At 48.4% G+C, this 14,235-nt stretch overlaps 1 long non-coding RNA gene across 1 annotated transcript; it reads left to right on the forward strand.

Annotated features, from left to right (window-relative positions):
- The first annotated feature begins 4,096 nt into the window (after positions 1–4,096).
- LOC149325483 (uncharacterized) lies at positions 4,097–13,766 on the forward strand. The gene is made up of 3 exons (XR_016286085.1): positions 4,097–4,273; positions 5,765–5,820; positions 12,073–13,766. It is a non-coding gene; the product is annotated as an uncharacterized LOC149325483 (long non-coding RNA).
- Positions 13,767–14,235: the final 469 nt, after the last annotated feature.

Genomic DNA, 14,235 nt, shown 5'->3' on the forward strand with positions numbered 1-14,235 from the left:
ATTGCAGCGCTATCAACGGCGTTTCGAGCGAACGGAGCGTGCCCACTGACCGGGACGATGCTACAATAAACCGGATAGGTTGTTTATAAACCTACTCTACAACCTAACGTAACGGTCTTAGCACTAAAATGAATATTTGAAAATTTGCATAATCCATCTTAGTTAATTAACTAATCAAGCTCAATAAAAGAGACGTTCTGAAGAGCGCCACATGATGGCGAACAATGCACCGTTGGTTTTAGCGGGCTGCGGTTTACCGCTTTTTTAAAATCCTTGGTTAAAGTTACGTGAAACACGCCGTAGACTCCACAACCTTTACTGCCGAACGTACAAGCCGCTCGATAGTGCAAGGCGTCTGCGGTTTCCGCGGCTGTGCGCGGAAAGAGGCGGTGGAGACGCGCCGCCCAAATTGTTTTTCCGGTGCGACACGGAGTTCGCCAACAGTTGACGCAGAAGTTTCCGTTATGTGTTGCTGGACGAAAGGGACGTTTTTCTGATGAGTTCGTGTCGATGCGGTGTGAGAGGGTCGGGAACAGTACGGAAACGTCGCATTGGCGAACGGAGTTTGCAGACTGCTTCCGCAGTGTGATTCGGCCTTAAACCAGCGTGACCGTGTAAGGTTAAACAAACCTCAGTTCTACAGTTAAAGCTGGATGTAAGGAACCCCCATACGGCGAATTTATCGATATAACGAAGTTGTTTAGTTCCCCAACGCCACCCCCATTGAAGCGCGCGTATTTGAGACCTCCATGCATCGAACGTGTAGCGGAGGTTGACCTCGATATAACGAACTTGCTGGGCCGGCTATCTGTTATATTGTGGTGAGTTACGAAATTTAGGAGAAAAGTTTTGCAACGACAAAGCACGAACTGACGCGAGAGGAACGCCAACGATCGCAACGAGCGACCGCAGCTGAGATAACGCGTCGTTTTCCAGCGCCGTCGGACAACCTCCGTTGCTTTCGCTTTTAGAACGCCATACCGCCTGGCACAACAACAGTTCATGCTAAAAAGCAGATAAAAAAAATTGCGCCTCTCCCGTAACCGAGAGTAGAGTAAGCATGAAATGTTTACGGGCCTAACACAGGCTTCATTGCTCGGCTTAAGCAGCTCTGACGGTGGCGGCATTGAAATCCAGGACGATGCAGAAGCGTACGCGGACACGACGAGACGCAGGCCTGACAAGAATGTATCTGCAGCGCGTTCGAATACTCCGCGAGCGTGTATGCTAGAGCACTGCACGGGCCTGAATTTGAGGCCCGAGCCCGGCCCGGGCCCGCGACCTGAAGCCCGAGCCCGGCCCAGGCCCGCGGCTTCAAGCCCGGGCCCGGCCCAGGCCCGCTAAATTATCGCTCTAGTGAGCCCGGCCCGGCCCGTGAATCCCGGAGTGAAGCCCAGCCCGGGCCCTGCCCGGCCCGCTTCACAGTACCGCTTGAAGTATACTGCTCACTCTGAGCAAGTAGACTGCTACTAGACCGATAAGAAACTGGCCGACAAAGGTTCTGAGTTTGGCTTGCAGAAACTTGGTTCTTTTTGACCCAGAAGGAAGTGATTAAGAGTAGTGCTCGCCAGGCCCTCTCGTGTACGTGCGCAAAGGTAAACTCGGAAGTTCCGAGAACCAAATAAAAAGGGCTGCATACGCGCGTAATAGACTACTTTGCATTTCCCTATGATTTTAATCAGTTATATTTTGCCGCCAGCGAAGTATAAACATTAAAGCTGCCTAGCCAGCAGTGGGGTTACATTTTTTTAGTGAACGCGATCTCACAGGTTTAACTCTTAGCCGAACTAGTCGCTTTTCAGCAGAAACGAAAAGCTAAAAGGCTTGAGTATTTCACGGTGTGTGTTTTGAAGACTATAAGCGTCCTAAACTAATATGTCCTTCCCGAATGCAATTCTAATAGTGTATAGGTATGTTTTGGGATGACGAACGATCAATGGGCGGTTAAGACCGGTTAAATTTTACTCTCGTTGGTGGAGCAGAAGATAACGCGCGAACCACGTGATAACTTACAGGGCAAAACACTTGTCATGTCAACCAGGCTGAAGAAGCAAGGAGGGATAGATGTGGTTATCAGATGAGATTTACAAACTCTCGCGAGCTTTTGTGACTATTTCATTTACGAGACGTTCCGGTCAGCTGATCAAAAAAAAAAACCAAACGCGCTTTAGTTTGTGAATTTTCTCACACGAGAAAAATATAGCTATAAAAGAAAGCGATGTTTTTGGGGCTTAAGGGCCCAAGGGGAGTCAGGCTGTGAGAGACAGCGAAGCAGAGAGCTCCGGATCATTTCGACCACATAGGTTTCTTCAAATAGCAATGATAATACAAAGTACATGGCTGTCATGCTTGCCTCCTAAATAGAAATGCGGCCGCCGAGGCTAGGAGCAAATCCTGGTTCCCCGGCTCAGTAATCAACACCTTATCCACTAAGCCACCGCGGTGCGGAAACAAGGAAATAAGTCAATCAATAAAGCTTAGTTCTTTTCTCAGCGCGTACTATAACTCATAGCTCAGCTGTCTCGCTGCTCCAATGCCGCAATTGTGTACTTCACTCTGCAATAGTGAATGAATAGTCGGACACCAGCCGTTTCTATACGGACCGAAGCCCGGCTCGGGTCCGCAGGTTTAAGCCCGAGCCCGGCCCGGGCCCGCAACTTCAGGCCCGGGCCCGGCCCGGCAAAACAGATCATGTCCCGGCCCGGCCCGGCCCGCGGGCCGGGCCGGGCCCGGGCTTTCGGGCCGGCCCGAGCCCGTGCAGTGCACTAGTGTATACATCTGCCTGCCAGAGGGGGAAAGGGCTTGAAGGCCAAGCGGCCGGTCTTTTACATGCGTGAGTGTGGGACCGCAGCGCCATCCTTGGGGAGGGAGCGAAAGTTTTCCGCCGAAAGCCCTTCTCGCCCTCTTTCTCTAAGCCGCCTTCTCTCAAAGCCCCTAACAGATCACGTATGACAACGAAGTGTATTGTGGCATGTATGTGCTTTTTCCACGCGTTATTAGAAATCAGAAATTATAATTCCGTGCATTATCAAATGCACAGCTCGACTGATATCTTGATAAATATTGAGAAGACACTGGCAACAGTTATTTTTTGTGACTCGTTTGGAGAGCAACCGGCGCTTGTATGCCGGTCCCGTAGGAGGGCTTAGAGAGTTTCGTTAAATCTCGTTCGGTCTCGTACGGTGCCCGGATGTTCTCGTTTCTGAGCCCGGATGAGTGGAATTCAGTGCCCGGATGATGGCTCTCGGTCTCGGCGTGACGTCACCACAATGCCGACAACGGGAGCTAAAAGCATTTCATGCTTAAAAAATTGGTTGTGGCCGAGCTAAGGTTAAGCCTGGATATACGTAGCGGAAAGCGTTCTTCTCGTTGCTCCGGTGTTTCGGCCGCACGCTTCGCCTTGGCTCGATCTTTCCTCTGTTGTTCGGCGGCCAGCTCCCAGGCGACCACCTCTTGATCGGAAGAACTCAATTTCTCCGCTCTTCTGCGTCGTTCAGCAGCAGCCGCACTCTCCTCGGCTTCCGTGTCGAACGCGCCCCCGCATGCGCAGTAGCGCGCGGCACAACTGTCGTAAACACTGCACCGGCTGAAGGTCACGCGTCGGAGAGGAGCGCACGCCGTCGTACGGAGCGGCGGAGGGAGCGGCGAGGCTTGCGCAATCAGCAACACCGCTTCTCAACCGACGACGGAGGGGCCTCGCCACGTGACCAGTAGTGCCGCTGTCTGTACGCCATACGTACAAACTTTTGTTTAAAGAAATTTATAGGTGGTGTTGAATGCTTATAACGCAATATTTATATTTGCTTAAATAAAATATGCGAATAAATGACACAATAAGGCTTATATATTACGCTTCTAGGTGTTTGCAGACCACCAAAACCGGTTTCGAGCGCATATCGGTTGCCAGCAACAGTGGTTCTGGCAGCGGTGGAGAACACCTGAACATCGACAGAACAAACTCCGCAGAACTGCGCATGCGCGCCCAGAGAGTAGGTGGAAAGGAGGACGGTTGGCGGATGTGACGCCGGAGGGTTTTTTGGTTTTCTGTTTTTGCGGCATGTAACTCTCAAACCCAGACGCCTAAAATTATGCCGAGGCCGAGGATGGCGCGCGTTTCAGAGAACGGGCGAACTCGTGTATGCTCCAGCGCCTCGTTGCGCTATCTGCGCTTTCGTGAATCGGCCCGCTGCTGTTTTGGTAGATGCGAGCTCGGTGAATTTTGCTCTCAGTTCATGGTTTAGGCAGTCCTACCTTCAACCTTTTCCAGACTGAGGTGAGTGCTGTCAAAATAATTCATTGTGCACGCGCGATGGATGTTGTTTCGTACTTGCCCGCCAACTAGATAAAAAGTGTTCGTCGTCGCTCTGTCACCGCCTTGTGGCTTGTTGAAAGAGCTGCTGCACGACTGCGCAAGTGTGTGACGGTCTCGATTATTAATGCAGCGTCTTCTGATGTAAATTTCGCGACATCGTGCGGGTGAAGGCGCGCGAGGAGACCGCGGAGTGGCGTCGATGAGGTCGTTTTTTCGCGCTTGAAAGGACTGTTGCATGTTTGCTACTGTGCACCTATCGGTAGTCGGTTGCCTCTAACGAAGGTTTGTCTTTTTCAAGATTCATCGCCTTCGCTCATGGCCTCTGTATCACTTACTGTATCAGTGGCCGCATCTGTTATTTCTGTGTGTGCCAGCGTTAACGCGCTGGACTGTGGGATTTTACTGCCTTCCTCGCAGCTTCAGCAGATGGGGTACGTGACTTGCACTGTGAAAGCGTCGGGATTCCCGACAGGTAGGTGGCGTTTACCTGTGCGGACCAGTTGTATGTTTTCCTTCCTTTTTCACGCCGTGCTGCAATGCAGGAGATCAGCTTCCTTGTGATACTTCCGAAGAGCGAAAGAAGGGGTTGCTGGCCAGCGGGGAGCCTAAGTTTAAATATGAGCTGGCTCAGTGTGAAAAAAATAACTGGCGTACCTCGGAGTGCCACGAACCTTCTGTACAGCATGAGACTGCAGCAATGCATTCATTGTGCTTATCCGCTCTGACCCGTCACTGCCAAGTAACTCATGTGTAAGGCCACGGATGCCGCAAGGAATACGTGACTTCATTAGCCTTCAGCTAGCGCTAGGTCGATGCCCATAGAAATATTTATCGTTTTACAACCGAAATAACTGCACTGGTACAGTTCTTTGAGTTTGTCTAAACACTTGGGATGCCTGTCCCTACCATAGTTTCCCCAACACTTGTTCTGTACGTGTGCTCCAATGCATTCGAGTAAGCTATGGGAAAGATTTCCAGAAAAAAAATTAATGCATTCATAAGTAACAGGCAGTGTGTGCCTTTAAGCCACTGCCAAGGGCACTGAGAGGGTATTCAGACAAACCAAATATGACGCTGAGCCAGCATGGCTTTTGGAGGAGAGCTAGCGGCCACTGTGTGGACTTCACAGCAGCTGCTATAACCACTTTCCAGTGCAGTTCATCCATGCAAGCAGCATATGCAGTACTTACCGTATCAGTGAATCCACTACACTGTTTCGTTTGCTGTAATTAATTGTTTTGGAAATGCACATCTAGTGCATTTACGAAACAATTAATTCGTGTGTGTATCAACCAGCAGCTACCAATGTCGTTACTTTGTTTTTCTGCTGCAGCAGGACCCCTCACTTGCTTTACTCAATTCTGGGAGTGAGTTTGTTGAATTCATCTGTGCAAACTGGCCGTGTTTGTAGCATTACTCTGATCTGCAGCGTGCGCCTTTCCTTATTTGCAGATCCTTCCACCAGCTGGATTCTACCTTGACCTCATTACCACAGTGAGCTGAGATTGGTATGGCGTAATGCATACTTTCGCTGTTTCCACAGGTTCAGAGCGTGCTCCTGGTTAAGTTTTAAAAAGTTTGAATTTTTGAAAGCATGCCCGCAATGTATTTACTTTTATTGTGGAGTGTGTATTTTGGCACCTCTGCATTTTACGGTACGCTGTTGTTTGAAAAGTTATTCTGAGCACTTTCGGCTACATGATTTGCAGAGAGAGAAGTTGGGGAAACACCAATGTGCGTGTGCAGTTCTTTGCCAGGTTCACAATGAATGGAAGATTTAGGCCTGCGCAAATCTGCACTGGATTCATAAGCATACGGTGTGCCATATAAACAAGCTAGATTCGGACTCCTTTCAAAGCGGGGGTTTTGAAGATGGGCTCCTTGTAGTACTTTTTTTGGTTCCCGAGATCAGTCTCCTTTCTCTGCCCTCTTCCCTTTGCCCACTTTATTTTGGGACTGATTAATAGTATGGCTACTGATAGCAGGATATTTCACTGTTCATCCAGTTGTTACAAATAGCATTTGGGTATTTTTGTCCATGTTAGGTAGGAAGGTGTGAAGTCAGGACACAGGGTTCTGCAGCAACTTGAGGACCCTTGTTTCACAGGCATGACCCTTGTTCAGTATGAGCACTTTTACAACTGATGGGTGCCTACAGAAGTGACAATCTTTTTTTTCTTTTCCTGCGGCCCTGCTCGCGTTTATGACCTGTGTTATCGAGTCAAACACTGGCCCGAATAAGAAAGAAATGTTAATGCGGTATGTGGCTGGGCTAAGTAACATGAGATCCTCTATTTATAATGTTCTCATCAAACAAGGGAAAGGGATAGAAAAACAAAAAATCTTGTTTGAGCAAATTTCCGGGCCAAAGTCTCACTAATGGCACATAACACATTGAAAACATGTAAACAATTAAAAAGAAAATGTTGTATGTCGGCAGAAAAAGCGCATTTGATCTTACCTGAAGTGTAACAGCATGAAGTGACATTCGTCACGACGTACTGTACAATGACAACGGCGATTGCCTACCGTTGCCACTGGTACACCCGTGTGAAGCGAAACTTGGCAGCAGAGCGGCGCGTTCAGCAGTGTTGCTTGGTTGTGGCTGCTTCAGTGACCTTATGTTATCAGACACCTGCACTAGTACACTGCACAGTGGTGCGTAATTACATTTCTGAGGTGCTATAAAATGTAATAAGTGAGAGGTGCAGCCTATACTCCCTTCAATTTTCCACAGCTCCAGCCAAACTTTCAGTGAATTGTGTATGCATGTTGGCAGCTTGTTCGCTTAAACCATGCTGAAAACACACTCTTCTTGCAAAATATGTATCATTGCTGGGCTTGCCGAAGTGAATTGTGGATGCAGCTACAGAGAACAGTGAACTATTGTCTTTATTAAATGCTGGAATCCATGCCTTTTGATCCAAAGGGGTTCGGGAATGGCGAATGACCCGACAAACAACGTAAGTTCAACAAAAAAGGTGCCTTTATTATGGCAACGTAAAACAAAGCACAACATAAACGCCTGCGCCTGCGCGAGTTCGAAAAATGAAGCGCCTAGGCTAGGCAATCGTAACCCGTTCGAATAGGCATAAAGCAATCGGGCAAGCACTCCTGCCGTCAGTAGTACTCTCCCCGCGAAAGAGCCCCTGATCTTCCCGGGCTATGGCCGCCTCTGTGCCTGTTCCGCATCTCTGCCTTTCTCGTGCCGCTTGATGCAACGCGGCTATTTTTAGTGCACTCTATACGTAAGAAGGCGAATGCGTCATCGTGCATCCGACAGGGGCACGCTCCCGACTGCTGGAGCCCATGACTGGCGCACATGCGTGCGCTAGCGCAAGCAGATGTGATAAAAACTAGTCATATTTGTACCCGCAACACCTTTTTCTGTTGGCTACATTGACGAGCCATTTTTTTCGGGTAATGGGCGATAGATAGATACAGAGAGGGCGGAAAGGCTTGGATGTTAACCCACATCCTACAAGTTCTACAAGCGTTTTCGGGCCTTTTGCAGGGAGAGTTTGTTGATCATATGTTCAACTTTGACCCGCCTCAGAATCTCCGTCTCCACGCTTAGCAGCGACAAATCACTCAGGCGGCTGTCAGTCATCGTTGATCAAAGCCTGTTCTTGATGAGTTCTAGCTTGCTGAATGATAGTTCGCCTGTGCAGTTCGTAACCATCAAGCACAAAAAAAGTCTAATAGCGACGTGAACATCCGGAAAGGAACCTTCAAGCTTTTCTCGAATTAGAAGTTTCAGCATGTCTGTCGCAGAAGAACAGCCTTCGTTGCTCGCAAATTAAATAAACTGCTCACGCTCATCGGGAAATGTGCCGGCCAGATCAGAAGGATACTTTGTGACGAGGCCCATTGCCTTAGGCCGCCGCTGTGCTGGGGAAAAGCTCTTTCAATCCACAATAACAGCAAATTGCGAGCAGACTTCGGCGTAAGCACTCAAGCGAGCTGTGAGCGCATGCAGGAGGTTGTCGATCATGACGAAGAAAGTCTCAAAGCGAAATTTAGCTGAAGGATCTTGCGTCTCTGGTGTGCTTGTACATTCAGCGCTGTCGTGTCGTGTCGACTGTTTTGGTTTTCTCTGGGTGCTTGCCTTGTATGAAGCATTGTTTGATGCTTCCTTCACACAATGATTTCATCAGGCTGACAGCAGCATTCAATGAGAGCGTTGGACTTTGAAGTGCCTTGCTGGTGGCGTCGAAATGTTGCAAAACTCTATCCGAAAACTCGGCCATCAGTGCAGTTTCCAACGTTGTCGTTGCCTTCAGCAAGCACTTTGCCTTGTGCTTCGTTCCTCCTCTCTCATCTTGACCTTCGGATAGTTGCATCAAGGGGGCTATGATTTCTTTAGAGCCGGCCACGAGAGCCCTCGTTGCATCTGCTAGAGCTGACCACCGCGTGTCTGAGACTTGCTTTGGGATTACCGCTGTCGCGTTTTGTTTCAGGTGGGTCTTGAGCACAGCCCAGCGATGAGTAGATGCAGCAAAGAAAACATATACACGCTGTACAAACCCGAAAAAACTAATGGCTTGCACACAAGGATCATGTGCCCCGACCAGGTTTAGTGAGTGGGCAGCGCAAGGGATAAAATTAGCTTGAGGGTTGATTTTTTTCAATTGCGCCTGCATGCCGGAGTACTTGCCAGCCTTGTTGCTTGCATTGTCACCAGTTGAAGAGGTGAGATAGGTATTCCTCACCTTCATTAAAATAGACCTGGCCGGTATCACCACAGACCTAGCAGAGCCTGTTGAAGTCACTGAGCCATCTGTGTAGACATGTATGCGGTGTTTATGGTTAAAATGCAGATGATGCAGTGTCATTTGTTTGAGAGCAGGCAATGATACACCAGATTTCTTAGTAATTCCCGGAATAGAGGGGTGCAACCGAGCTTCATGGAGACTCCCTATGGGTGAGCATGGTCTTGAAGCATGGGTGAACTGCGAAGGAAGATAGGCACGGTGAGCTTGAATTACTTTTGCCAATGCAGTATGTGGTCCGAGCATTGGAAGAGCTTCAAGATGACTCGAAACTCGTGTGACGTGCCGAATGTGTGTTCTCATGGTTTCAACAGCAACGTATGAAGTAACGGGATGCCCCCCAGCGACAAAAATTGTGGCTGCTGTTGAGGCACATTTAGGTAGTCCAAGGCAGATTTGTAGAGCTCGCGCTTGAACACTATGAAGTGTCTGAATGTTTGTCTTTCTAATATTGCTTAAAATGGGAAAGGTATGCCGCATATATCCCAGGGACAGCGAACGGTATAGTAGAAGCATCGAGTGCACAGATGTGCCCCAGGGCTTTCCCCCGAGGAAGGAGAGAATATGAACAATCGCTGTCAGTCTCTTTCGCATGAGGTAGAGATGGGGACTCCACGAGAGGTTTCTATCGATAATAGTGCCAACAAAGCGGTGACTTCTCTCATAGGGAATGGCGTTGCCATTAATATATATGGGGTAACTTGTCATTTTTTTTTCGTGTGAATGCCACGAGGGAACAGTTCTCTGTCAAAATATTTAGGCCCTGCTGACGAAGGTATAACGTCAGTATCGTTGCCGCCTTTTGCAGTCTCGCATGAGCTTAGGGATGGGTCACGCTTGATGCCCAAATACAGATATTATCGGCATATATATAGAGATCTGGACAGATTGTGGCAATGAGCCAACCAGGCTGATGAGAGCAAGGTTGAAAAGTATTGGGCGTGAATTTAGATGCAAAGAGATTGTTCCGTCTTGAGTCTGAACAAAACACGACCTCTCGACCAAATAACTGCGTATCCAGCTGAACATGAGGCCTCAAATCTCAGCAGTTTCTAATGCATCCAAAATGGCCTGTGTTACGTTGTTGTAGGCGCCCTTTATGTCCAAGAACAGCGCCACGGTCAATCTTTTCAAATTTTTTTGGTGCTGGACGGATGTTACAAGGTCAGCCACATTGTCGATGTAAGAGCGGCCACGTCGAAACCCAGACATAAATCCAGGGTAGATTTGGTATCGCTCCAGGTACCATTCCGCATGTGTTAACAACATTCTTTCCATGATTCTCCCGACACTGCTGGAGAGTGCAGTTGGGCGGTATGCTGAAATGTCGAGTGGTGATTTTCCCGGTTTAAGGAGTGGAACAAGATGACAGGGCGATGGGCGGAGTTTCCTACAAACCTAGAACCTGAGTGACAGTTGTTCAGCGGCCCTCAGCTCATTGCTGGAAATCATCACCTCATGCAGTTAGCGCTTTACGATAGAGTTGATGAACTTGAGAATAAAACTCCAAGAAAGAACTTGGTCGCGCATAGTTACACGTTGGCTTCTCAGTTAAAAGCAGAAAAAGTTTATAACAGTAAGCCAAATAGATTTTTCAAATTATACTTTAATTGACAAAGGTCACATCAGAATATTGACATGGATGCCACAAGTAGGCATCCATTGGGTATCCTTTACACGGAACCCCGAGAGAGAGGGAAATGCAAAAGCCACGGGTGTGTTGAGACGACGGGAATGTTGGACTGACAGCACCATTGCACATCTTTACACAGTGCACCACGACCTCAAACACACAGGTAGCCAGTGCCAGAGATGTACATAATGTGTTACAGGAAATTGATTACCTGTAATTTTGTAATTAGAAGTAATTACAGTGGCCGCAACTGGCGAAGGTTGGGATCAATTGGAGAGACATGGGAGAGGCCTTTGCCCTGCAGTGGGCGTAGTCAGGCTGATGACGATGAACCTTTAGTATGCAAGACACGCAATTTGGCAATGGTTTTGTTAGAAATGGCATAGCATTTTATGGGTAAAGTTTTGTTCAGCGGTTACAGTTGTTTGTAGTACTCCCAATGTTGGAAACAATGAATGGTGAGTGCAGTAGCAATTGCACACTGACAAAACTAAGGAATCAGAAACTGAGCTTGGCAATCAGTGCTAACCTGCCTCTCTGCATTTGAAAGCCAGCACACTCACGTATGTCTTGCTGATGAGTTTTAGCACACTGACACTGACTGACTGTGACTGACAGATGCAAAACACAGTGGCACTTTAACTGTGGCCATTTAACCACATACAGGGTGATTTTTTTTAACCTTTACATTTTTTTTTCTTCAAAAAACTGAGATTTTTGGTGCAGTCTGTTGAGCTACATTAGTACAGTAAGGCGGATATTAGGTACCTCATATGGATCAAGAATTAGACGATTAGTTAACCTAGATGAACTATTTAAGTTTTCATTTTAGGAGGCAAAGTTCTACTGTGAAACTGCTGGCCTTCAACATCGAAGGTGAGTCCTGTTTTTAAATTTTTTTAATATGCGATATCATTCGAAATATCGTCAAAAACGTGCATTTGAAAGCTTGTTGAGCTGATTTTCACACACTAATTATAGAATGCAGTCACTGCACCTGGCATCGCCGAAATCAACTTCTTCTACATCTACATCATCAAATGCTCCAATTGCGCCTGCTGTTTCTGACACGTAAGAAGTGTGGGAGAAGGCTTGTTATAAATATCCCATGCAGGAATGCAAACTCGGCTAGCTTTAAAATGAATACTTTTGGTGGTCGATATTTTGAACCACACTGGTAATTAATAAAATTTAAAAAATGCAGCTTACCTTCAATGCTGACTGCCATCAATTTTGCAATATAACCTTGCCTTTTGCTATAAAAAATTAGTTGATTTTAGTTAATTCATCATTAGTCTGTGGAGATTAATCACAGACACAAGTCATTGTTGGGTCTCCACAAATTTATTTGGCAGGACCCGCTCAGCCAGGCAGAAACGGGACAGCGTGCCGCCGGCATCCAGTTGAGCAGCCCTGAAATCCAGTCTGCGCGTGCTTGGCAGGCGTGCTGGGGCTGTCGCCATCTTCTGCGGCCGGACCAAGATGGCACGCTATAGGGCCCCCCCTCTAGCGATGAAGCCATGAGCAAAGTGTGAATGGCGAAAAGCGGATACCCTTGGCGCAAATCGTACGCGACGAGGACTGGCACGGTCGGGTGAGGATGCAGCTGCACAGTTGGCGATGATGTCGGTGTCAAGGTGAGCAGGTTCAAGGCGGTCAACTGAGATTGTGTCCTCTCGGCCGTTGATGAGCTGAAGAAAGTGCTTAGAAGCACACCTGAGCACCTGAACGGACCATCGTATGGTGGCCGCAAGGGTGGGCGTACAGCGTCGTGGCGAACAAAGATGTGAGTGCACTGCTGAAGGTCTGGGAGGGACATGGACACGACGGAATACTGGCACTGATGTGGTGGAACAACAGTGCTCATAGCGCTGTGTAGACGGTATGCGTAATCTCAGATGTCAGCAGGCATGGGTGGCGAGGTCTAGAAGAATTCTCTAGGAACACGGAGAGTAGTGCCAAACGTTAGCTCTGCTGCACAGGTAGAAGAGTCACTGCGAAGTGCGGTGCGGGAACCAAGCAGGAGTAGGGGTAAGCACTTGATCCATGGCAAAGGAAAAGCGGATGCCATAACTGAAGCCTTCAACTTCCGGTGAAAATGCTCAATGACACCATTCGAAATTAGGTGGTAAGAGGTCGTCTTGATGTGATTGACACCGGGGAGCCGAGTTAGGTTGGCAAGTAATGTGGAGTTGCACTGACAGCCACGATCAGTTGTAATGGTGGAAGGGACACCGTAGCTGCTTACCCAGAGTGTGATGAGTGCTGTTCTGATCGACTCCACGGTTATGTCCAGAAGGGGCATCGCTTCAGGCCATCTTGTGAACCTGTCAGTGCAGGTTAACAGGTAGCGGTGGTTCCCGCAGGGAGGAAGGGGACCGACAATGTCGACGTGCAGGTGGCTGAAGCGGGGAGGCGGGAAGGTGCCAAGCGGAGTCGCAGTGTGTCAATGCACTTTGCTTTGCTGACAGCTGAGCCATGTGCGCGAGCACCAGTGAACGTCGATGTTGATGCAAGGCCGGACATAACGAGCCGTGACAAGGCGCTGTGTTGCGCGGATGCCAGGATGGGCCAAAGAAGGGGGGCATCAAAGACAGTTTGTCGGTATGGTGGAGGCATGTAGGGTCGAGGGCGACCTATCGATGTATCACGTCCGGGTCACCAAATTTGTGGAGATGAATCGCAGACACAAGTCGTTGTCGGGTCTCCACAAATATATCTGGCAGGACCCACTCATCCAGGCGGGAACGGGACAGCGCCTCCGGCATCCAGTTGAGCAGCCACGAAATCTAGTCTGCGCGTGCTTGGCAGGTGTGCTGGGACTGTCGTCGTCTTCTGTGGCCGAACCGCGATGGCATGCTATAAATTCATATGAGGCACATAATGTCTGCCTTGCTGTACAATCCAACTCAACAGGCCACATTGATGTATCTCTCATGCTTTTCAAAATAAAATTGTGCAAAAGTTAAAAAAAATCAACTGTATATCACATTTTACTGAGATGTCGTCACATGGTTTTGCACTGTTTTTGGTCTTTGAGGAAAGGAAATGTCTCTTATCCTGGTGGGCACCCGAACAGCACTGCAAGGGAAGGGATCAAGGTGAGAGTGGAAGAAGAAAGAGGTACCGTAGTGGAGGGCTCCGGAATAAATTCAACCACCTCGGGATCTTCAACGTGCACTGACATCGCACATGGGTGTCTGTGTTCCGCCTCCATCAAAGTGCGACTGCCACGGCCGGGTTTGAACCCGGCAACCCCGGCTCAGTAGCCTAGCGCCAAACCACTGAGCCAGATACACCAATAATGGCACAGTTTTGCCCTGAGGAATGATGCTTCAGCTTGATTTATGCAATTTTCAGTGGTAAATAAAAATTATTCTGATTCCACAGGTATTAAAATGCTTGGATCTGCCAATATGAGGCAAGGTCATTTTGTTTCCTACTTAACCTAGTAGGGTGTTTTGTTCAGCTAGTCCTTTTAAGTCCGTAGGCAGTCATTGTCCATGCATGCAGCTTAT

Source organism: Amblyomma mixtum, chromosome 10 (genome assembly GCF_055824585.1).
Source record: "Amblyomma mixtum isolate Tamu chromosome 10, ASM5582458v1, whole genome shotgun sequence".
NCBI classification, from domain to species: Eukaryota; Metazoa; Arthropoda; class Arachnida; order Ixodida; family Ixodidae; genus Amblyomma; species Amblyomma mixtum.